General features: G+C 40.8%; 1 protein-coding gene across 1 annotated transcript in view; it reads right to left on the bottom strand.

The window, feature by feature from the left end:
• Nucleotides 1-26,121, bottom strand: part of HS6ST3 (heparan sulfate 6-O-sulfotransferase 3) — a 703,200-nt gene that overhangs the window by 161,701 nt on the left and 515,378 nt on the right. The gene's annotated exons all lie outside the window — the stretch shown is intronic.

The raw sequence follows: 26,121 nt of genomic DNA, 5'->3' as shown, positions 1-26,121 counted from the left end.
ATCCCAGAATAAAAAAGAAAAAAGAAAAAAAGGAGAGGCTGGGAGCTTCAGTCGCCAGCGGGCTTGGCCAGTAAGAAAACCCTCAGACCCTCATCCAGACTGGCCAGGCACCCCAGTGGGGACCTCCACCCTAAAGGGGGTGTGGCCAGCCTGAAAATGGCCATCAGCCCCTCATCCAGGCTGGCCAGGCACCCCAGTGGGGACCCCCACCCTGAAGGGGGTGCGGGCCGCCTGAAAACAGCCATCAGCCCCTCATCCAGGCTGGCCAGGCACCCAAGCGGGACCCCCACCCTGATCTGGGACACCCTTCAGGGCAAACCAGCTGGCCCCCACCCGTGCACCAGGCCTCTATCCTATATAGTAAAAGAGTAATATGCAAACTGACCCTAATAGCAGAAAGACTGGGAATGACTGGTCACTATGACACACACTGACCACCAGGGGGCAGATGCTCAATGCAGGAGCTGCCCTCTGGTGGTCAGTGAGCTCCCACATGGGGGAGCTCTGCTCAGCCACAAGCCAGGTTGATGGCTGCCAGTACAGCGGTGGTGGTGGGAGCCTCTCCTGCCTCCTCAGCAGTGCTAAGGATGTCCGACCACAGCTTAGGTCTGCTCCCCGCTGGCAAGTGGACATCCCCCGAGGGCTGCTGGGCTGCCAGAGGGATGTCTGATTGCCATCTTAGGCCCAATCCCCCGGGGAGTGGGCCTAAGCCAGCAGGTGGTCATCCCCCGAGGGGTCTCAGATTGTGAGAGGGCACAGGCTGGGCTGAGGGACTTCCCCCCGCCCCCGAGTGCACAAATTTTTGTGCACCGGGCCTCCAGTATATATATATATATATATAGATGATATAGCTATAGATATAGATATAGATATAGATATAGATATAGATATAGATATAGATATAGATAGATAGATAGATAGATAGATAGATAGATAGAGGCCCGGTGCACTAATTCATGCATGGGTGGGGTCCCTCAGCCTGGCCAGCGATCAGGGCCAATTGGAGGGAGTTGAGGGGTGGCTGGCCAAGGGGAGGGGCTACGGGAGGTTGGCCAGCTGCTGGAGAGAGAGGCCTCGGGAGGTTGGCCAGCTGGGGGGAGGGGCTGAAGGAGATTGGCCAGCTGGGAGGAAGGACCATAAGAGGTTAGTCAGCCACAGGAGGTTGGCTGTGGGAGTTCACTCACCACCAGGGGGCAGCTCCTGCATTGAGTGTCTGCCCTCTGGTGGTCATTGTGTGTCATAGCAACTGGTTGACCAGTCGACCTGGTCATTTAGGCACTTAGGCTTTTATATATATAGATTAGAATTTAACTTTATATATATGCCCAAGACCAGGTATTAAGCTTCTACATATCTGATGTGTGTCATGATAGTAACATATGGAGCCAAAAATAGATGCACTCATTCATTCCAAAAAAATTTACTGAAGACTTGCTATGAACAAAGAATTGGACCACACACTATTGGGTAGAGAACCAATGAGCATACAGTTTTTGTAATCCAAATGAGCATTCTAGCCACATGAAGGAAAAGGAATATAAATAACTTACTGAATTAAAAAGTTTGAAGTAAATGCCCTGATACAGACAAAATAAGATGCTGAGAAGAACTTACAAGAAAAAAAGGATGATTGTGATATAGTCCAAGGGTAGAAGGGGACAGAGAAAATAGCTTATTTTAACAGCTGGAAGAGGAGTAAGAGTTGTGCAAGCCAATAGAGAAATGTGAGTCAGGACATGAGATAAGGAGGGTAAAATATGCTGAAGAATGGCATGTAGATTCACTTACCTGGAGAGGAACTTGCAGCAAGGTAGCCAGGCCAAGGGTAACAAGAGGGACAAGGTTGTCTATTGAGTGAATTTAGATCAAATTTAGACCATGCTGAGTTTAGATCAAAAGATGGTGCAATTACTGATGTGGTCAGCTATTATCATATTTTAACTAAGAACTGAGAGATAAATATAATTTATATAGCCAGAAGTGTGATCAAAAAGAACATTCCAGAAAAAGAGAATGGAGTAGAGATAAGACCATATAATGTGGACTTAGGTAGGGCAGTGATGGCGAACCTATGACACGCGTGTCAGAGGTGAAACGCAAACTCATTTTTTTGGTTGATTTTTCTTTGTTAAATTGCATTTAAATATATAAAATATATATCAAAATATGTCTTTGTTTTACTATGGTTGCAAATATAAAAAAATTTCTATATGTGACTCAGCACCGGAGTTAAGTTAGGATTTTTCAAAATGCTGACACGCTGAGCTCAAAAGGTTCACCATCACTGACTTAGGGAATAGTGAATGGTACAATTAGGAAAAGAAACGTTTGCTCATTCCTGGCACTTATTAGAAATAAATATTTGTTGAATGAATAAATAAATAATTGTTCATATGGAAGGGAGAAAGAAGTTTCAAAATATGGCTTGGAGTCAAACCCTGAATTCTGGACTAAAAAATATCAGGGCTTAATCCAGTCACCAATGGGAAAGCACTAAACGGCTTTAAAAGGAAGAAGTGACAGGATCAACACTGTGATCTGGAAGATCAATCTGGTATTGAGATAAAGGATGGATGAGAGAGGGTGTATCAGAAAGAACAGACTATTCTTGTATCACAGATTCAAGTTAATAGGGATTTAGGTAACAGTAGGAATGTAATGCATAAAATGATTAGAGGAAACATCAGATAGGCAGAACTACCTACCACTATTACATAGCTTTACCCATCTTATCCACCCACACACAGCAGGGCTTTTCAGACTTATAGATTAGGTAGATAGATATAGATTAGATATAGATAAAGATATCGATATAGATACAGATATAGATATATATAGATATGAGAGATAGAGATAAAGATAGAGATAGACAGAGACAGATACATATATGCCACAGACCTCCAGGCCTACTTTGGTTATTTGGGTCTTCACACTTTGCTTCCCCTCCTGTATTATCCTTATATTTATGTCTTTTGACTGTTTAGTGCTATTGCCTGTTTCCAAGCAAGTTTCTACATGCCTCCTGGACTTAGAGGAAGTTCTACTTCCCCAACATGATAGTCAGTATTCATTCTTATACTCTTTCTGTTTCTGGTTGTTTCAGGTAAACATATCCCTCACCCCAGCCCCAGCCTCTGGATGAAAACCCTAAAGGTGAGCCACTTGCTCAGAATGTACCTTATTCCTTGAGCTGCTCAGAGGTAAACCCACCAAGGAAGGATTTAGGAGAAGAAAGACTTCTGTATAGTGTGGATGTGGGAAGAAAAGAAGAGTCGAGGATGAATTAAGGCAGATGATTCATTCACAGATATTTATAGAGTTTCCACTACATGCCAGTCATAGTTCTTTATGCTTGATATAAATCAGTAAATAAAACAGCCGACATCCTGCTCTCTCTAGCTTGTTTGCAGGTGGGGTAGACAAACAATAGACATGATAAATGTATAAATGATGTAGCATGGTTGAAGATGCTAAGTGCTATGGAAAAAGCAGGTTCTTGGGGAATCAGAACTGAGGGAAGAAGTGGGTAGGATGCTATAGTGAATGGGGCTGTGAGTGGGCCTCACCAGGAGGAGGATATGAGCAAAGGCTGAAAGAGACAAAGGGACTTAGCAAAATGAGTGTCTAGGGGGAGAACATCCCAGCCAGAAGGAGCATGTCTTGCAAGTTCAATAAATAGCAAGAAGGCCAGGATAGCTGCTTCAGCATAAGAGAGAGGAGGTATAATAGGAAATGAGACCACAGTAAATCTGAGGCAAATCTTACCGCTTTTCCAGGCAATAATAAGAACTTTGGCTCTCACTCGGAGTGAAACAGGAGCTACGGAAGCATTTGAGTCAAGAAATAATATGATCTGACTTACATTTTAGGGATTACTCTAACTGTGCATTGAGGAAAAGTTATAAAACATAGAAACAGGGAGATCCATGAAGAGGTTCTGCACTAATCCAAGTGAGACATGACAATCGAGGTGGTGAGAAGGGAGCAGAATCAGGATACAATTTCTTGGTAGAACCAACAGGATCTCTTCCTGACAAATTGGATAGGAAGTGTAAAAGAGAAAGAGGAATCAGAAGGTCCTATTCTACCCACCCCCTCCCCACCCTACCCCCTGTACAACCAGAAAGATGGAATTGCTATAAATGAGACAGAGAGGACTGGGGTTGGGGCAGATTTGGGCAGACAATTAGGAGTGCAGTTCAGCACGTGACAAGCTCGAGATGTCTACTAGATAGCCAAATGGGATGCTAAGTAGGCAATTTGATGTAAGGGTCTGCAGAGAGGTCTGAGATAGAAATATAAATTAGGAAGTGCTCAGCATAAACACTGTATGTAAAGTCATAAGACAAGATGAGATTATCAAAAAAGTAAGTACAGTTGCGGTAGAGAAAAAAAAGAAAGGATAGGGACTGGGTCCAGAAGCACACACTGTAAAGAGATTGAGTGGAATTAATGGTGCTGTGCCTAAGGGAATAAGTGGAAATCTGAGTGTGGTGGAGGAGGTTTGGTTGGATAAATTAGTTATATCTAGTACATGTTTTGTTTGAGGTGTGACTATGGTGTGCTGGTAAAAATTTAACAATCCCCTCCAGGGAAGGGGAGTGTAATTTGTAGCATTTAGCAATTGTTCTGGTGTGAATACTCCCATCCTGGCCAACTTTGAACCACCAACTTGAAGTCATTGCATTTAGTGACAGCTGGAAATAAAGGACTACAGGCCCAAACAAACATTTATTAAATATATTTTGAGAAATCATCTCTAGAGAGGTGGTCATTTTGTCATGGGAAAGGATGAAGTCTTCAGAGGATAAAGCGTGATAAACAGGAGAAAACTAAAGGTAAGATGTGGGTGAATGTTCAAACGAAGGTGGGGCTCACATTTCCAAGTAAAGAAAACAAAGTAAGAATCCCACAGTGATGTTCCAAGCTAGGATCATTTTGCTACTGTTACAAAGTATCTGTTCTTTCCTTTTTTTCCCCTGTTTTTTTTTCCTGACAAGTGAAAGTATATGAAATTCAGGTAAAATTTTTTTCCTTTTAGCCTTTCAGGGAATGGACACAAGTTCTTCATCATATCTATATAAGGATTTCAGTTTGAAATTATTCAAGAATAATTTTATCTACTTTCAGCTTTCCTTAAAATAAAATGTCATCCGGATATCTACATATTCCAGCATATACACCATTTGGATTTTCCAAATGGTCAATGTAGTTTCCTAGATATGCTCAAATTTTTTTTTTAAGTCAGTTGATCTTTTGTACAGGGCACTGCACTTAGCGAAAGGCATGTTTCACTGGTCAGTAATAAGAAAAGCCACTGGGAAAAGGTGCTACTAAATAATTTGCCTTTTTGTGTGTGTATGCTCCCTAACTTTATTAATGCAGAATAGAATCAAAAGTGTATGGTTATTCTTAATTATTTAAATACAAATCATGGTATGGACAATTAGACTTAAAATAATGAGTCATAAGATGTAACTTTAAAATGTATTTAGCTTTGAGGTACAGTATGCTAATCATATTTCTAGAATTTTTAAGGACAGTCTCAATAGCTTCATAAATGCTCATGTAAATGTCAAACCCTTTATTCTAATTTTTTCATTTAAAAAACATGAACACAATTAGCAGATTTGCTTTGGGCTGAATTAAATTTAGATTACACACCAGTGTCCGCTGGATGGTGGAGAGAAGCCTACCTACATGTAAGAATTCCTTGTGGACAACATACCGAAAACCTAACCCATATGCTCATTGAGTTTGGAAAGCTCAGCAGTTCAACCTTGCTATAATACTAAACATTTTCTCAAGTTGCCCTACTTCTTCGTAGCAGTTCTGAGTCAAATGAGCTCTGTGTTCTCAGAACATTGAAATTATGACTTGGAAAAAAAAAAGCCAGTTATTGCATTATTCCTGATTGAAATTCAAGTTGAAGACAGAGCACCATTTCCAAAAGGCAGAGCGCTGGCTCATGGTCTGGGGACCTTGTGCAGTCTCCCTCAGGGCCCATACGTGAAATGAGGACAATACGGAGACCTGTGTGTTCACATAATTGATCCACTTCTATCCACATAAAGGGATGAGAAAGTCTCAAATTATTAACAGTCCAGTGCTTTTACAGCTCCCACCTACCATGCACTCATCACTTTCAGATTTCTCCTAATTGAATTACTGAGATCAGACCAAATGACCTTAGTTGTCCAAGCTCTATTTATCACATTTTATTTTAAATGAATTGCATTATTAAATGAAAATATTCTCTCCATCCATTTTCCATCTTATGGCAATTACAGCCTAATTTTCCTGTGACTTTTCCTTTCAAGAAACAACTATTAACTTTCAACATAGTCAGTGACCTTGTTTGGATGACTCTGGACCCTCAGGTGACCTTGTGGCAAAAATTATAGAGGCATCAATTGGCAAGTTCACCAGCATTCAGCAAAGTATGAAAAGGGTAAGAGCTCTTCATTTCCCAGCACTAGCATTCATCATGGAAAGTCACATAAAAAGAAAGGGCAAATTCCAATGACATGCATCCAATAAATTGGAGACTCTTGTCACAGTAAACGCCAATTCAGCAGTTTATAATCACAATGCATACCGGGGCTACATTACTTATTTTTTAACCCTCTAAACTGGGGTTTTCATTACTGGTCCTTTTCTGTCTTCCTTTTTTTACCACTGAAAATCCTAAGTTTTGCATGAGATCATCTTTTTTAATCTGTTGAGTTTTTTTTTCTTGGCTTTTCCTAAAAAATCCTTTTTGACATGGCATCCAATCAGGAATCATAGGTTTTGAAGAAATCTGAAAGGCCATTTAGTTCCAAGAAGACCACTGTGCAAACTGAACTACAGGTGAAAGAAACTACAAAATAGTTTGTCAACTATTTGCAGGTACAACAAACCCTGAACTTCTCTTAGTTTACATGAAATTTTATCCCCTTAAAGCTGGTAAATGGGGTCCAAATTCTCTGGTCTGAATTGAAGTTAATGTTGAAAGCAACAATCAAGATAAAATATTATTCCCAAATATATTTTTTATGAAATAAAAGAATATAGTTCAGCACAGATTGTATCAGTATCAAGAGAGTGCCCACACTATATGATTTCTCTATTAAATGTGCTGGATTTTTTTCAGGTAGTATGAATCCTAAGTGCATCTATCTACCTATCTATCTATCTATCTATCTATCTATCTATCTATCTATCTATCATCTATCATCTATCTATATATATACTAGAGGCCCAGTGCACAAAAATTTGTGCACTCAGGGGGTCACTCAGCCTGGCCTGTGCCCTCTCGTAGTCTGGGACCCTCAGAGGATGTCCACCTGCTGGCTTAGGCCCACTCCCCGGGGGATTGGGCCTAAGCTGACATCCCTCTGGCAGACCAGGAGCCCTCGGGGGATGTCCACTTGCCAGCGGGGAGCAGGCCTAAGCTGCAGTCGGATGTCCTTAGTGCTGCTGAGGAGGCGGGAAAGGCTCCTGCCACCACCGCTGTACTGGCAGCCATCAGCCTGGCTTGTGGCTGAGCAGAGCTCCCCCTGTGGGAGTGCACTGACCACCAGGAGGCAGCTCCTGCATTGAGCATCTGGCCCCTGGTGGTCAGTGTGTGTCATAGTGACCAGTCATTCTCAGTTGTTCTGCTGTTAGGGTCAATTTTCATATTACCCTTTTATTATATAGGATAGAGGCCTGGTGCACAGGTTGGGGCTGGCTGGTTTTCCCTGAAGGGTGTCCTGGATCAGGGTGGGGGTCCCACTGGGGTGCCTGGCCAGCCTAGGTGAGGGGCTAAGGGGCGTTTTCAAGCTGGCCACACCCCCTTCAGAGTGGGGGTCCCCACTGGGGTGCCTGGCCAGTCTGGGTGAGGGGCTGATGGCCGTTTTCAGGCTTGTCATGCCCCCTGGTGACCCAAGCTCCCAGCCTTTCCTTTTTTAATTTTTTTTATGGGATTTATTTATCTTCTATAATTGAAACTTTGTAGCTTTGAGTGGAGTCCAGGTCCTGCTGGAAGCCTCTCCTTGAGCGGAGGCCAGGGCTGGCTGGAAGTAGGTATCTGGGATTTATTTATCCTTTATAATTGAAACTTTGTAGTCTTGAGCGGAGCAGAGGGCTGGCCAGGGCAGGCAGGAAGCTTGGCTTCCTCCATCGCCGGGGGCAACCCAAGTCTCCTGCTCACTCTGGTTCAGTGGCCGCCACCATCTTAGTTGGGTTAATTTGCATACTCGCTCTTGATTGGCTTTGCGGGCGTAGCTTTTGGGCGTGGCTTAAGCATAGCAGAGGGACAGTTGATTTGCATGTTTCTATTTTATTATATAGGATATATAAAGAGGAAATATGCAAATTAGGCCAGGACACCATAATGGGTCACGACATGACTGCCCATGCTGGTGAGGCCCAGAGCAGAGATGGAGATGGAAACAGAGATGAGGGTCAACAAGCCGCCATGCCCTAGTTCGGGTCAGCCCCCCAGAGCTGGAGCAGACACAGACAGGGACAGAGAGGCTGGTCCACAGCCTCCATGGCTGAGCGCAGGCCCAAAGAGGAGACAGTAGGCCGGCCTCCCGTGGAAGCAGCGTGGCTCCCTCCTGCCTCCCATGGAATCAGTGTGGGTTTCTCCCAGGTCCCATGGAAGTGGTGCAGCTCCCTCTCGGCTCCCGTGGGCAATGGTGGCTCACTTCTGCCTCCCGTGGAAGCCACATGGCTCCCGTGGAAGCAGTATAGCTCCTGGCAGCGCTCTGCGTTTCCTACTGGCTCCCGCGGAAGCAGTGGGTGGCCTACTGCACGTGATATCGTGCGATGGGCTATTAGTATAATAACAAAGTTCAAAAACACTTATAAAGCTTTCAATGCATGTTCAGGTTCCTCAATATTGTATTTCACGTAGGTGGAATATGGGAGGGAGGCAGAGCAGTAACATAGAACAAACACAGTGGAGGAAATCATGGGGGTGAGGCTAAGTTACACCTCTCTGACTTATGATTTCCTTAGACAATCACTCAAACTCCCTGGGCCTCAACTCTTCTTTCATAAAACTACTAGAGGCCTGGTCCAAGAAATTCATGCACTGAGGGGGGTGTCCCTCAACCCAGCCTGCACCCTCTCCAATCAGGGACCCCTCAGGGGATGTCCAACTGCCGATTTAGGCCTGATCCCGGAAGTTGGACATCCCTCTCACAATCCGGGACTGCTGGCTCCCCAAAACTCACCTGCCTGCCAGCCTGATTACCCCTAACCACTCCCCTTCCAGACTGATCAATGCCTAACTGCTCCCCTGCCTGCCCGATCACCTCCAATTGCCCTCCCCTGCTGGCCTGGTCACCCACAGTTGCCCTCCCCTGCAGGCCATCTTGTGGTGGCCATCTTTTGACCACATGGGGGCAGACATCTATGTGAGGGTGTGATGGTCAATTTGCATATTACCCCTTTATTATATAGGATTTCTGAGGTCATGTAATCATATACGTTATGTTGCTAAAAGTAAACCCCAGCTTAACAACAGGCTTTTGTTCCCCTTCTCCTGAAACAAAACAAAGCAAAACAAAGGAAAAGAAAAAGGCAACAATAATACAACTTGTTTCAGTTTATACCTGAGATGGTACTGTTAGCAGTCCTACTCCCTCAAGCACTATGAGAGCATTTAGCCCTTGCAAGAACCACTATAGCATTAATCCATGTTGGAATCCTCTGATGATGCTCTAAAACCTATTAAACAATACATTCTTTTTTAAAAAAAAGTCTTAGGTTTATAATCTCTTCACAGTTTTTATATCTAGTGGGTAGTAAGTGTTTCTGGTACAGTAATGATCCAGACTATAAAGTGGAATACTCCCTCCAACTAAAACAGAGTTTCTTTGAGATGATCCTTCAAGTAATTGCCATTAATAGAAGTACATCATCTCTGAAGAAAGATCCATAGGGAAAACTATTTCTACAGAGTTCTTTTCTGAAGCATGGTTTGTGTGCTTGCTACACCAACTAGTGAGCAAAAGGATTCAAAAGAACAATTTTGATTTCTTAAAAAGATTCTCTGATGACATTTGTGATCCTAAGGTACAGCCATAAGTTTCTGCTATTGATTTTCACATCTACTTTTTTTTTATTTATCTTTATTGTTGAAAGTATTACAGATGCCTCCCTCTTTCTGCCCATTGGCACCTTCCATCTTACGCCCTTCCCCTCCCCAGGCTTTCCCTGCACTATTGTCTGTCCATAGGCTATGCATATATGCATATAAATTCACTGGTTAATCTCTTCCCACTCCCCTATCCCCCCACCCTCCACTCCATTTCCATCTGAAATACAGTAGTCTGTTGCATGCTTCAATGTCTCTGGATCTTTTTCTCTCATCTTTTTTTTTTTTTTCAAATCTAATTTTGAGTTTGCTGGCCACATGTTAGGAAGCCAGTCCTCACTACAGCCCAAGCAGAACATCAGTCAGTTAGGCTGCTTCTACTCTCTAAACTTCTGCTCCATACCCTGAGGCAGCACCCTAATAATCTCAGAGCTCTGGCACATCTCCATGCCCACAGGACTAGACTATCAAGACTAAGGTCTCCTGCCCATATGATGTTATTTCAGGGATCTCTAGGGCTTTCCTACTTTAAAAACAAAATCTCACTTTTCCCACTGATGCTTCAAATTCCTTCATGAGAAGAAAGGTATGTTTTAACTCAATACACATTTTCCTGTGAGAGAAAACATATGACCAGAAATCTATGTAATAGATTAATATGACATAATTGATTAATATCAAATCTTTTCCTGAGAATGGGCTTTGTTGAGGAGTTCAATGGCAGGTGAAATAAGAAAAATGCAGTAAAAAATGGATGGTGAAAGACACCAGATATTTTGCTTTCTTTGTCTTCATTATCATTTATAATATGATAATAATGTTCATCTCATGAGGCTGTTGAGCTAACTGATAATGATAAACAAACACCATTTATTGACTTGCTCAATTGTGAGAGATAGCACTCATGAAAATGCTGATAAAAGCAATCCAAAAGCCTCTTTTCTATGAAAACACTGTCAAAAAATGATTAAAATTGACTGTTTTATAACTTGAATATTAGATATTAGTTAAAGGCTGGCAGCAATCCATAGAACATTTTTTTAAAGGATGAATCTCATTGAGAAGACCACACCTCAGAGTGTTTTAACTTGCCCTATTCTCACCTTTGCACTCCCAGATTTGCAATACTCTTGAAAACTGACAGCCACAATCACATTAGAACCAGCCATCTGGCAGTCATGGGAAGGAGCAGACTGGGGTTGGAGGTTTTTACAGTCTCCATTCCTAGAGAATTGGTCATTATTTGACCTATCTAGTTGTTCACTTGCAAGGCTCTCTTTACAAGACATGACTTTAAGCTTACCCAAAGTGAAAATGCTTTTTTCTCAGGGATGTTTGCCAACAAACAAACCAACACCCAGAGGCAATTGTTTAACATTGCAACTACCTGAGGCAATTGGTAATAACTGAGACAATAGGCTAAACAAAAATTTAAAAGGAAAACATGGTATTGAGGTGAATCCTCAACATATTCTTGGAAATCTAGAAGCCCATGTGAATTTGTAGAGCACTGCATCTGATGAGGACTGTGTGCACACTCAGGAAGACCTAAGAAAGTCTAACTGCTTGCTAAACTTGAGGTTCTGTGCAAGCAAAAACTAAGGCTATTAAAACGCAGCCTCACTGGATTGTTAAAGTTGTTCCCTAGTACACACACAGAGCTCTTGGCAAAGACTGGAGAAGTGATTAGTTTCAGGCATTTAAGGAAATCTCTGTCTAATCATTAGCTGACCATTAAGATAACCAAGCAGAGACTTCAGTGGTCCCATACAAAGAAGAACACAACTTGTTCAGAAAAGTCATTAAAAAAATTAACAATAGAAACAAATCCTGGTGAAGAGGAAGAATCTGATTTTCAAAGTTGATACATCAGCTAAAATATTCAGTTTTCAACAAAAGTAGTAGACATGCAATGAGACAAGTAGGTATAGCCCATATACACATGGGGGGTGGGGCAATCAGTAAGCAGTGTCCCTGGATAAGGCCAAATGTTGGGATTTATAACAAAGACTTTTTAAGTTAGCTATTTTAAATATAGTCAAAGTAATAAATTAAACCATGTCTAAAGAACAAAATAAAAATGTGAGAATGATGTTTTACCAAATAGAGAGTATAAATAAATTATAAAAAGGAATCAAATAAAAATTCTGGAGATTAAAAGTACAATAAATGAAAGGAAAATTTCATTACAAGAACACAACTCAGATTTGAACAGTCAGAATAAAAAATTAGTGAGCTTAAAGATTGATCAATTGAGATGATCAGCCTGGGGAGCAGAAAGAAAAAATAAGGGAAAATGAACACAGCTTTAAGAGCATCAAGCAGACCAACATGTGCCTAATTGGAGTCTCAGAGGGACAGAAGAGGGGAGGAAAGGAGGAAGAAATAATATTTGAAGAATTATTAGATGAAACTTTCCAAATTAAAAAAAAAAGACAATCAACCTACATATCTAACAAGCTCAATAAACTCCAAATAAAAAATTTCCCCAGCTAGAAGTGAGAGGGTTAACTTGAAATGCAGGGCAGGGGTCCAGTGGAACATAGGCAGAGGCAGACACAGCAGTTTGGGCAGGCCTAACCACAAGAACCAACCATGCAGAAATAATAAAATGTTTCTGGACTCAAGCGGGAGGCAAGGGGAAAAAGGGAGGGCCTGCAGTCATAAGGTGCATGAATGCATAGAAACAGAGAAAGTTCAGCATAGGAATAGAGAAAGAGCACATAGAAACAGGGGAAGTTCAGGTCTGTTGCTGGGCAAGAGCAATTGGAATCAATCAGGTGATGACACAGATAGATGTAGAGCAGGCATTTAGCAAATATATACCCCGGGACTACAAGGCTTTAACAGGCAGTCCATTATTGGGTTCCCTCTCCTCTTGCGGGGAGTCTGAATCTGCTTGTAATAAATTTTCCACACTTTTGCTTAAATCTTTTGGTCTGCAGAGCTCATTTCTTGGCATCGGGAGACACAACCCCGGGAAAACATCTTGGCTCACCATTCTGGTCATCAGAAGTATCATAATCAAATCATTGGAAGCCAAAGATAAGAGAATTTTGCAAGTTTCAAAACATAAGCCACTTATATTCAAACAAGGGCAGAAGAGCAAGCAAATAATTTTTCTCAATTTTGTATCTGTGAATAATGTCTTAATTTCTACTTCATTTTTGAGGATAGTTTTACTAGAAGCAGAATTCTTGGTTGACAGTCTTTTACCTTTCAGCACTTTGATTATGTCATCCCACTGCTTTCTGGCCTTAGAGGTTTCTGATGAGAAATCAAATTGAAATAAAAGGATGCTAGTGGTAATGTGAATCTATGTAATGTCATAACAAACATTGGTAAAGGTAATTATATAGGTATAAATAGGTATAAAAAACAGTATAAATTGTTTATAACCCATTCTTTTCTATTTGACTTAAAACACAGCCGCATAAAGTAATACTTGTAAATATGTGTTGTTGGGCACAAAATGGTTAAAGTTATAATTTCTATGACAATAACAGAATGAAGGGAAGAAATGGAGCTATATAAGAGCAAAGATCTGGATATTGAAATTATATTGATATAAATCAATTGCAAAATAGATTGCAATAAATTAGGATGTTAATTGAATTCCCCAGAGCAATGACTGAGATAATAACTCAAAGAATATATAATAGAAGAAATAACAAGAGAATTAAAATAGTACACTAGAAAATATCCATGTAAACTAAAAGAAGGTGGTAATGAAGAAAACATTAAAGACATAAGACATATTGCCATGGCCAATGTCTCTCAGTGGTTAGAGCATTGGCCCACATACCAAAGGACTGCAGGTTCGATTTCCTGTCAAGGCCACATATCTGGGTTGCAGGATCAATCCTTGGCCCCAGTTGGGATAAGTGCAGGAGACACCAATTGATGTCTCTCTCTCTCTCTTCTCTCTCTACCCATCCTTCCCTCCCTCCACTCTCTAAAAATAAAAAAATAAATCAATAGTAAAAATAGCTTTGGGTAAGAATTAACAATAATAACAACAAAAGACACACAGAAAATAAATAGCAAAATGGCAAACGTAAATCCTACCTTATCACTAATTTCATATAACATAAATTAATCAAACATTCCAATTAGGAAAAGCAGATTGGCAGAATAGATGAGGAAAAAATAGGAACCAATTATATGATATCTACAAGAGACACACTTTCAAAGACACAAATAGGCTGTAAGTAAAAAATATATATATATTTATCATGGAAATAGTAACCAAATATAAGCATATTTTGTGCACACCAAATGACCCTTTGGTATTTGGTTCTGTCCAAAACATCCATGCTTAGAAAAGGTCCTTGTGTTCAAATAGCCCATAACATTTATCTCTACTTTTGGTTAATAGGATTAATACATAAAAAATACTACCATGGTTTATTGGTCCAATAATTGTGTTGTGGCTGTATTGATCATAATAATCCTTTTTGCCTCAGTAGCCTAGCTGGTAATGGCACATGTTATTAGAGAGATAGATTGGGGTTTGAATCCTACAGAAAAGTGGAATCCTATATAATAAAGAGGTAATATGCAATTGACCATCACACCCTCACAAGATGGCTGCCTACGACCAGGCCGGCAGAGGGGTTAGTGAGGGATGACCAAACGACTGAACAAGCAGGCTTAATGAGGAGACCAGGCTGATGGGGGGGGTGGCATGAGGGGCCACCAGGCCGGTGGGGGGTTGGGGGCGGGATGCAGTTGGGGGAGACCAGGCCAGCAGGGGGTGCAGTTGGGGGCGATTAGGCTGGCGGGGTGGGGAGAAGGGGGCAGTGAGGGGCAACCAAGCCAGCAGTGGGGGCATTAAGAAGCGATCAGGCCGGGGGGCGGGGGGGGTGCGGCGGGAGGGAAGGTAGGAGTGACAAGGCAGGCAAGCAGGTTAGCAATTAGGAGCCAGCAGTCCAGGATTGTGAGAGGGATGTCTGACTGCTGGTTTTGGCCCGATCCTAGGGGTCCCGGATTAGAGAGGGTGCAGGCTGTACTGAGGGGAACCCCTCCTTAGTGCACAGGCCTCTAGTTTATAATAACTATGGACCAAATGTCTCCATCAATGTTTTGGGCAAGACTAAATTTCAAGGACCTTTTGGTATAAACTAAATGTCACCACAGATGTTTTGAACAGGACCAAGTGTCCTGTAAAGGAGATACTTTCCTTTATTGTATTGTCCATAACCAACATGCTCCTAAAACCTCTCTCTCCTCCTCCTCCTGCTCCTCCTTTTCCTCTTCCTCCCTCGCCCCCCCCTCCTCCAATTTATACAAGGTCCTTAGTGTAATTCACTCTCACAGCATCCTATTCTCTTTCTTCATAAAACTTTCCACAATGTAAAATTATATATTTCTGGGGCTGAAGATAGACAAGTAGGTAAGATAAGTAGTGTAAACAACTCAACCTGGTTTTCCTGAGACTTTCCCAGGGGTGACACTGGTAGTCTCAAGTACTGAGAATCATCTCGGTACTGGTAAACCTAGGGTGGTTGGCCATACAAAAGAATAAGCAAGCTACAAATGTTTCTTCACTAATGCCATACAACTAGATATTTCACCCAGAAATGAAAACAGCTATCACCCAGAAGATAAAAGTATTGTAGCCAACCCTCTTTCCCCCAATTACCTCAAATGGCTTATAACCCAGAGGAGGTATTTGTGTCTACCCACTACAAGTCATCCTTCTCAGTCACCATAGAAACACCATGTAGAAACTAAACATAGATGGGGTTTTATCCTGGGATTTGAACAAAAACAGAAACTGTGAGAATTCACTACCCTTTGGGGAGGAAGGGAGAATGCATTATTTGTTTACCTGTTTATTCTGCTTCTTCCCAAAAGCTATTTACTCCATAAGGGCAGGGGCCTCACATTTTTGTGTTATTGTTCACAATTGAATATGCAGCATCTAGAAAATGCCCAATACTTGGTGAGTATTCAATAAATATTTAAACCAATGACTATGTAACTTCTCAGGTCTTTCTCTTAATCACCATCTATTACTTGCCTTGATTTAATACTTTAAATCTCCTGCCTTAATTAAATACAAGCTAATAGTATAAACTACTCACAACATCCCAGGCATAATGTTATCATAATTCATCAACAGAACAAGCTTTTGAGGTAATAATTTCAATTTTCCAGATGAGAAAACTGAGGAAAGGAGAGATTAAATAACTCCAAGACCTCAAATGTGTACTGTAATTTCTCAATTCCATCATTTGTGTGGCAAGAAATATTTCTGTATCCAAAGTGTAAACTACAAAATATCAGGTACTTAAATGCTTCTCCAGTGCCTCCAAAATACTTTATTGTCCCAATCTGGTAAGTCTGTCATAAAGGCAGTCTCAGCTGGTCCCTCTTTAATTAATATGCATTTTATTAATTAACAAAGAGTTATGTACAGCTTCTGTAGTTGTAATAATAATCTCTGAATTCATCAAGCACCAGCAAATTTTGAGTCCACCATCATTGAACTTGAACTTGCCAACATTGTTTTTCTTCTTCTAATTTCTAGGAGGCACCAAGAAAACCCCTTTCTTTCTTTTTTTTATTTCTTATTTTATTTTATTGTATTGTCCATAACAAACATGCTCCTAAAACAACCTCCTCCTCCTCCTCCTCTTCCTCCTCCTCCTCCTCCTCCTCCTTCTCCTCCTCTTTAAGAGAATCCTCAAGTGTACATGCATATTTAAACTAAACTCCCTAAAGCTGAATACAATTTATCTTTAGTCGAGAAGAGAAGAAGGAGGAGCGCAGAAACCTTCAAATGTATATAAATTCACAGCTAGCTTCTACTGAACTCCTGCCCTTGTCAACTCGTTTAGAACACAATTTTCCAAATGCCAATGCTTTCTGGGATTCAGGGGATGGTAAGAGAGCTCTTTCATTTCATTAGATTTGTGTCAACTCCATTCTGAGTTTCTAGCAATAGGAACTCTTGGAGAAAATATGCTGAGCTCCCCTGCAGGCCTGGCCTGCTGCAACTCTGGCGTCGCAAAGCATGGAAAGTAAATAAAATGGCTCACGTTGTGCCAGAGAGATAGGATGAGAAATCCAGTTGATATGCCCAGACCCTACCTCTGGTGGCCTGCTGCTGTTTTCTCAGTAGCCAAAGCTACAGCCAAAATTGCTCACTTGGATCCAAATTCTCCCCTCAACTTAGGGTAAGCAACTTCATCCAAAGTCAGTAGGTGTGGAGTATGTATCTAAAAGCGACATTTGGCAATAGAGCCATTTAGTCCTCTTATTGGCTACATACTTACTATGCAGTAAATGCCTTTCTATCAATTTCTGCACAAACGTGAGCCTGTTTGCTATTATCAGATGGCAGCGCTAGCTGTACAATTTTCTCACTTTTTAAAGCTTTTTGTGTTTTGCCAGGCAGGAGCACATCTTGCAAGTCCCTGGCAAACACAGTGTACTTTCATCTTGGCTTACACATTTGCGGAAGCCAGATGAAAGAAATGTCTCCCAGGGAAAGCTTTGGATTTTATCAACTTATTGATGAGGTAGTCTATGCCTCTCCAGTCAGGTTTTGAAGGAGTTGTGTTTCCTTAATTGAAGGAGTAAAAGTGCAGAAAAGGGTAAGTGAAGAAAAGAGCCGAAGGTTCACCTCATTGAGGGAGTATTGCCTGATCCTTCCCTCTGTTCTCCTTCCTCAGGCTGAGTTGGCAGTTTCCACATCCCATGTGCACCTCATATCATACTGAGTGAAAGTGCGGTTTACAAGGTACATAGATCTCCGATTAGGAGGGCTCCCGGAAGCAAGGCCAATGTAGTGTTTATCTCTGTATTTCTGGCATATAGCAAAGAAAGAGTTTGGCAATCAGGTCAAGAAACCTTGTTGTCTACCTACTCTGTGTTGGGCACCTCACCTCCTCCCAGGAATAGAGTGGGATTGCATAGTTCCCCCCTTGAGGAACTCAGAGTCTACTCAGGACACGAATACATAAGCATAGCATTTATGCACAATGTGAGTCGAGGTTACGTACAGTATGACAAGGAACACAGCAGTGTAATCTTGGTGGAATAGTTAAGACTGCTGGGAGAAGACTGTGCCAGAGCAAGGCCTGAAAATAAACAGGAATAAAGTCAAGAATTAGCAAGGAGTGGAGGGGTTCTAGGCTGGGCAGCAGCATGAGCAAGAGGGCATGGAACAAAATGAATGGGTAGAAACTTATAGGTCCGCGGTTGGTAAACCGCGGCTCGCGAGCCACATGCGGCTCTTTGGCCCCTTGAGTGTGGCTCTTCCACAAAATACTGACTTCTGCGCATGGGCCACGAAGTTTTAATTGCACTGTGTGTGCGTGCCCGCACGTGGTATTTTGTTGAAGAGCCACACTCAAGGGGCCAAAGAGAGGCATATGGCTTGTGAGCCACGGTTTGCTGAGCCGCAGTTTGCCGACCACTGTGTGGTTTGTCCTGTAAATTTCAAGGGCCCAGCTGGGAACAGCAGGCCATTAAGATTGTAGAGGTGGGCACTGTCCAGGTAATCAAGGATGTTTTTTTAAGTTGATCATTTTTCAGAAAGACAGACATTGAAAGATTTCAACCCTAAGAGAAACAGACTTATATCTGTGTTTTAAACAGTTTAAATTGGGAAGTTAATGAAGGGCATGGATTCTATTTGGGCAAGACTGAAAACAGGAAGCCCAACTGGGAAGCAATTTCAATCATCTTGGTGGAACACTACAGGAGCATACATTAGGGTAGTGTTATTAGTGCTGAGAGTAAAACTCTGCAAGAAATACTGACAAGGCAGAATGGGAAGGACACTGTGCTGGGTAAGAGTCACGAAGTAAGTATCTTGAGGTACTCATCGGGCCTTGGGATATATGAGCTTTGAAGTCACAAATTAAGATTAATTATGTGACTTCTAAATGTATAGGAGTAGAAATAATCCTTGAGAGAAGATGAAATTTCCCATGAAGAACTTGTTAAAAGAGAGAAGCAGCAGCTGAGAATCTTTGAGGGAAAAACCACCATTTAGGGTTTGGGCTGACAGCAGGTACCGCTGAAGGTGCTGAGAAGATATTTCAGAGACCTGCATGTGATGTGAGACAAAAAGAGTAGGGATCCTGGAGGCTCAGCATGAAGATTTTGATAGAAAAGGTAAAAAAAATTCAATGCTACATTGTGGAAGAGTTAATATTGAGTAATATCTAATAGCTTTGGCAAAAAGGAAGTCTTTGAAGACCCTTTCTGCTTAGTATTGTTTAAGAAAATATGTGAATGAATGAATGAGACCACATCTTCGAGACTCTATCACCTTAGAATGTTAAGAGGAAGATATCATTTGTTGTGTGAAGGTTGAACTTTAAAGGAGCCCAAATCATCCTTGTTTAGTGTTGGTGACATAAAACAAGTGATTCTGCCTCCAGGCTTTTCTTATTGACCTTTCTTCTCCACCCCCCTTGCCATGCATATTAGCAATGATAGATGAGGCAAGTGTTAAGGTGGAAATGCAGATGCCAGGGACAGGCTCCCTTCATCACTTGTCACAAATAGGACTCACTTCCACATTTACATGCATATTTGGGGTCACAAGTCAGCAGACTGTGTTTGGAAGCATTGAGAACTAAATGCCAGGAGGTCGGAGCTTTAGTACCAACCAGCTCTTGGCCCAGCTCAGTGCCTCGAGCTAAATCCATTAAAATATCACTGAGCCTCCATTTTCTCATTCTTGAATTGCAGAAATAGACTAGTGAACTTGTAAATTTTCTTCTACTTTAAAGGTTTTCCAGAGTCTTCAGTGTATAATGGGTTTGGAGCATAGCGCATTCACTCAGTAAGTGCTCAACAAAGATTCAGTCGCTAATTCAGTCCTTTGAGACTAAAAGTTTTATTCTTAAGCAAACAGAAATGTGTGCAGCTTGTTCCTGAACCAAGCTGAGATTTATTTTGCTTTCTGCAGTTGCTCTTCATTTCTGCTCTCCCTGTTGTGTTTGTACATATGCCTGCACTTTATATTCCTGCCTTTCTCACTGGCAGTCTGAGAAATACTGGTGGTCCCTGCCAACACGTACACCCATGCTGACTGATCCATGGAATGGTACCTAAATCCGCTCCTCCATATTTTGAGTCACGGCAGGGAAGAGGCACACTGCCAATTTTGCAGCTTCTGGTGTTAGAAGAGTGACAGGAAAGCAAGATGAAAGAATCAGAAAAGAATTAGAAGGGGCCCTGATTACAAGTGTGGTTTGCAGCACAGTGAGAGGAGAAACACAAACAAATGACCTGGCTGATTCCACTGTAAACATGCACATCTCATTCACACATTCACAACTTTCTCCATCTACTAATGTCTTGCCTGGTGTATTCAGATGATGCACCATATGGACAGAGGCAATGTTTTCCTTAATCCTTAGTGTAGTGTACAGCCTGAACTACCCAAGTTCCATCACCAACACTAACAATAAAACGAAATGGTATTGCCGCTGAAAAACTGATTTGCTTTCAGAATGGAAGCTGCTAAGGGGAGGGATCCTGTTTGTATTATATACTGTTCTCAGAGCTCACCAGGCAGTGACTACATGGCAAAGCCAGAGAACCCATCTTCATTCACTGATATCAGACATTTAAGCTCTCAGAGGTTGCCTAAATGCCCCGTGTTTCCAAGGGTTGGTGCTTTGGAACTGCTTTGCAAAGGTCTTTTAAAAGACTGAATTGCAGGAAGCAAACAATGTTTTGATGCTCAGAAATAGAGTTACATTGGTGGATATTCTGGGGCCTCAAAAGAAAAACAAAAAAGCCACACAACTGTCCACCTTTTGATATGCTTGACCTTGAACAGTTCTCCATTATGTCACATCTATAGAATAGCCCACTCACTCCTATCTCAATGAACATGAACGCTAACTTATGTGTATTTCCACATAATCTCCACTGGACTTGCTAAATGGAAGCCTTCCCACTCTGGTTTGGCATTCATAGCCCCCCTTGGTTTTATTTCAAGGAGATTTTCATGAACCCCACAACACTGATTCTGAAACTTATCATTGCTGGAAATGTTGAAGAAATATATGATACCGCAACAAAATTGAACTGAAATTATATTTTTAAGAAATTTGCAATAATATTTGGAGCTATCTGGAGAAAACCTGGAATTGGTGTTTAAGAAAGAAAACATAAAACCAAAGTATATAAAGTTAATTACATTTTAGAAATTTTGCAACATATCTGGGATATCAGTATATAACTGTGAGATGTTACAGACTGGGGCTGAGAACCAATCCCTAATACTAGAACCTTCCCACAGAATGACTGGTATTAAGATAAGTAAAGAGAAAAAGGAAATGGAATAAGTAGCTATTTCCTTTCCTAAACAAATGCCATTGTTTACTCTAAAAACTTTATTGTTTACCTTATTAAATTTTAATAGAAAATGTTATTATTGCTATACCATTTGATCTAAATGGGACTATAGGATGCTAAAACGTCTATTTTTAGAAAGCGAAGAATTGATAGATGATAGCCAGGCACAAAGAAGAAGAAAGATCCATAATCTATGCTGGAATAAAACCACCCTGAAATACTGAGAAATGCCTGGGAAAAGATGAGGTGTTTGGTGTATGTCTGACCCTGCACTTGAAATGAAAGGGGCCTGCCTGAAATATTGCCACTACCCTCCAGGTCATGTGATTACAAGCCATTTTTTAAACCCTTATTTCCTCATAGAAAATCATCAATAATCTCTGTCTAATATGCATTTGAACTCACATTTAGGATGTTTTTCCCTTGATTTTACATTTAAGAACACTGAAAACCATTGATTTCTAATCATAATGGTGAGTTGCATTTCTAAAAAATATAAAACTCAATAAAATAGATTTCATTCATATCCTTCTTATAATGCGATATATATGAGAGGACTTTTAATATATATTTAGAGAGGACTTCCAATTTCTGATGGCAGGCTAAATTTTCTGTTTCTCTTTGAAAGCTCCCAAAACCATCAAATAAAATCATCTTTAAAACATAGCTTTTAAAGCCATCTCAGAGCTCATGAGGGGAACAAAGGAATCTCAGATGAATTGAATTCCTCAAATGAAGAGAAAGCCAGATCCCAGAGAGGCAAGTCAGCATCAAAGTCTCAGCTGTCCTGAAGGTATTGGCTGAATCTTGTACCTTGACTCTCTATTTTGGTGGTCTGTCAGGGCACAAGAGGTAAGAGTAGCTCCTGTCATCCTATGTCCTTATAAAGAATCTGAGGTCCTCAGCAAAGAATTAACAGAAATGCACTCTGAAGACCATCATGCTAGATCTGGGAGGACTGTAGCACCCTCTGATTATGTACCAATGTGGGGACAGGCTCCTCTGTGCTGAAACAGGCCAGTGGCTGACTGATTGGGATGTGATCTGTGCACTCAAAATTGAGGTGCTGTTAATGAGAGGGAATCTATCACCAAGTCGTACAGATCCTATTCCCATCAGAGAAATAAAATTCCTCCTGAACCACATATCCTCCCAGTTCTTATAGGAAATTCAGCTCCATTGTAATCATATGGGACCACCATCACATATGCAATCTGTCATTGGCCAATGACATTGGCCAGATACTGTAACACTGAAAATGAAGAAAAGATTATTTAAAGGAAGAAGAAAAATCACAAAGGAACAATTATACTAATGGCTGGCTTCTAAGCACAGCAATAAATACTAGAAGACAAAGTGTAATACATGGGAAAAAGCAACCACCACTCTAGAATTTCATACCCAATACAACTAACTTTCAAGAACAAGGGCAAAATAAGGACATTTTCAGAGAAGTAAAACCTGCAAGTGTTCCTCATATACAGACTATCCTTAACTGAAACTCTAAAGGATATGCTTCATGAAGAAAGAAAATTAGTCCAGATGGAAAGTCTAAAATTAAAGATGGAATCCTGAACTAAGGTATTAGTAAATACATAATACAGGGAGAAAGAAAGTAAAAATTAGTTAGACTGAGAAAATAAAAAACATTAACACGTGGACATTCAACACCTAGAATAATAGACATAGATAAAGCCAACTGAAAATTAACAGAAAACTATATTTTTCCAAGTATAAACATAGCTACAAACTATCATGACAACTCTTTCTTTGAGTGACTACTGAATTTTTACTCACTGAGATGTGTTGTTCTATTAAATCATTAACTATCATAAAACCTTTTATTTTTGGAAATCGTATCAGAAAAAAATAAAACATGCCACTCTTCTCTTATATGACCTAAGTCACTTTGACACAGAGGTAACCTCAATTTCCCATCCAGAGCATTAAACATGGGGTCTCTTGCCCTAACCGGTTTGGCTCAGTGGATAGAGCATCGGCCTGCGGACTGAAGGGTCCCAGGTTCGATTCCAGTCAAGGGCATGTACCTTGGTTGCGGGCACATTCCCCAGTGGGTAGTGTGCAGGAGGCAGCTGATCAATGTTTCTCTCTCATCGATGTTTCGAACTCTCTATCCCTCTCCCTTCTTCTCTGTAAAAAATCAATAAAATATATTAGAAAAATAATAAACATGGGGTCTCTAGACACAACATTCTACATGAACTGTAGCTTTAAAAGAAACAGGACCTCAGATCCACTTCAGAGTCCAGACTTGATGCTAAACTCTTTGCACACAGCCCTGCTTTGCTGTGAGACTATCCACAAACACGGCTTCATTTAAATTTCACCTAAGCTCCATTATCCCTCAAAACCCTGTAGTAGCCTCTCTCATTTAATTTGGTGAGATGCCCAACACTTCTCCTGGTGAGTGGTCGCTCCCATTGCAATGATGCAATAAACCTGACTCTGCTGAATAAAAGTCAGTTTCCAGTAATCTCAGTCTGATTGAGCTAGGACAGGAGACGAGGTAAATCAAACCAAATAAACCAAAATATAGAATTATATTTTTAGCATTTACAGAGTTATGTAGAGAGGACTAAAAAGGGGGTAAATGATACAATAGAATTATTGGGTTGGTCTGAAACTAAATAGGGATGGTTTTCTCTTTAGAGAAGGCTGGTCTTGAAGAAAGAGGTTCCTTTATGCTCTGTTAAGAACATGGAACTAGTGGCAGAAGTGCTTAGAGCAAAAGCCTCCTTGCTTCGTTTGCAGCTGCACGTACATTTCCAGACAAGGACAGTTCCTTGTTCACTGTAGGCAACCCACGGGGCTCCCAGAAAATTGAATGCAGCCCGTAACAAGTGCCAAAGCACACTCGGGGATCCAGCTGCTCCCCAGGTCTAGGGCTGAGCTCCTGGGCTATATTTTCAGCAGCAAACTGGCAGTCATAAATGTCAAGCCCTGATCAGCATAATCTCCTTACTTCTTCCAGCTTAGTTCACAGCCAGTGAAGGTGGCATCAAGAAGATTTCCTACTTTGGAAAAAAATAATTGCTGAACTGGGATTAGCATAATATTAGCGTATTAACGTTCTATACGGCTTTTATCTCCACCAGGTTAAAGATTACTTAAGCATTTGAGGGAATTAGATTTCTTTGTAATCAAGACAAAACATAACATTTTGGTGCCTTCTCTGGTAGGTAAGCCTGGTTATTTTTCAGGTGGGGCATCTAACAAGAACATATCTGGTATAATGCCACAATAAAAATAAATTAAAAAGTGAAGCATAATGAAGATATAGCTCTTTGATATCCTGTTTCAAGAAACCCCCACTTCCCCTCTTGCCTTCTTCAGTGCCTAAGGCTTCGACCTTAAACAATGAAAGTAATACTTACAAGTCCTGGGTAGGCTATTTAGAGTGTCTAGACGTAAACTTGGAGGAAAATTATTTATAAACCAAGCACAACTGCATTTTTAATAACTTGAAAATTGTTCTTGTCCTAACTAGTTCATCTTTAGATTGCTATACCTTTCTGGGCTCTTCCAGTCAATGTGTATGCTTTTCTAAGCATTTTTAAAATGCCAAATATGTTGATTTTCTTGACTAAAGCATACTGAATAAAAATATCAAAGAATGTGTGTGTGGGGGAAGTGATTCTAAACCAAACATGGAGAGATTGAGGATGCAGCTTTTTTTTTTTTTTTTAATAACAACAGTTTGGGGTGCTTTATATGATTCAGATGGGTCATGCATGGATACCCTCTCAGCCCCAATGGATAGTCTCATCACAGAAGATGCAAAGTGCCCCTCACCTGCCAAATCTCTATAGGTGTCAGCCTTGCACGAAGAACATGACAACCAGCTTCTCAGCAAGGGAAGGGATCTGCCAATTCACCTACTTGTATATTTCCCAGACAGGAAAATTTAAAAGGTTTCCAGTTGGGAAGTTTGGTTGTTTACACTGATCCTGCCACTGATATGTTGCTGGGGCCTGTTGCTGATACCCTGTCAACTTTGTCCAAACCACCCAAAAAGGAAGCTGTAAGGGTACATGTGCCATTACTGTAGAATATGGGATATTAAAATAAAAAATATTCCAGCTCTTTGATTTCCTCTGATTTTGTGGGCAATACAATAACCAGAATGAGATAGCTGAAACCAATAAAATCTGATTTATAGCATTAAAGGCAATCTTTACAGCATTTATGGTACATTACATCTAAAATCCAATTTCACAGGCTGCTGTTTGAAACTTTCTGTTCAATCATAAATACACTACATACACTGTACCTCAGTGCTGTGGAGTTAGATTATATAACTATCTGTATCCCAAGAAGGTACATATTAAAATTTGGTTACTATGTTGGGGAGTGAGCTCAACAGGCATTTTCCTAACCAACTCTTTAACCAAAAAGATCTAGTCACTTGATAAATACTGAAAATGCTAGCACTAGTATCATTAACCAATTTTTTTTAAAAAAAAAATCAGATAACTTCATTCTGGAATAAAATTAATTGAAAAGAAGTCATAGAAAAACGGGGTAATCAATTGATGGTGCTGAAGGATACTTGCATTAATGTGGTAGGGTACATTTTCAAACCAATGAGCAAAAGCACTTCCTTGCACCTTGCATGACACCATCAGTATTAAGAGAGACACATGGCTAAGTCTATACATGCTACTTTGGAAATATAACCTTAAATGTCTACATTC

This window comes from Myotis daubentonii, chromosome 2 (genome assembly GCF_963259705.1).
Source record: "Myotis daubentonii chromosome 2, mMyoDau2.1, whole genome shotgun sequence".
NCBI classification, from domain to species: Eukaryota; Metazoa; Chordata; class Mammalia; order Chiroptera; family Vespertilionidae; genus Myotis; species Myotis daubentonii.
Note: the sequence above shows the minus strand (reverse complement) of the source record. Positions and strands in the feature narration are given on the sequence as shown.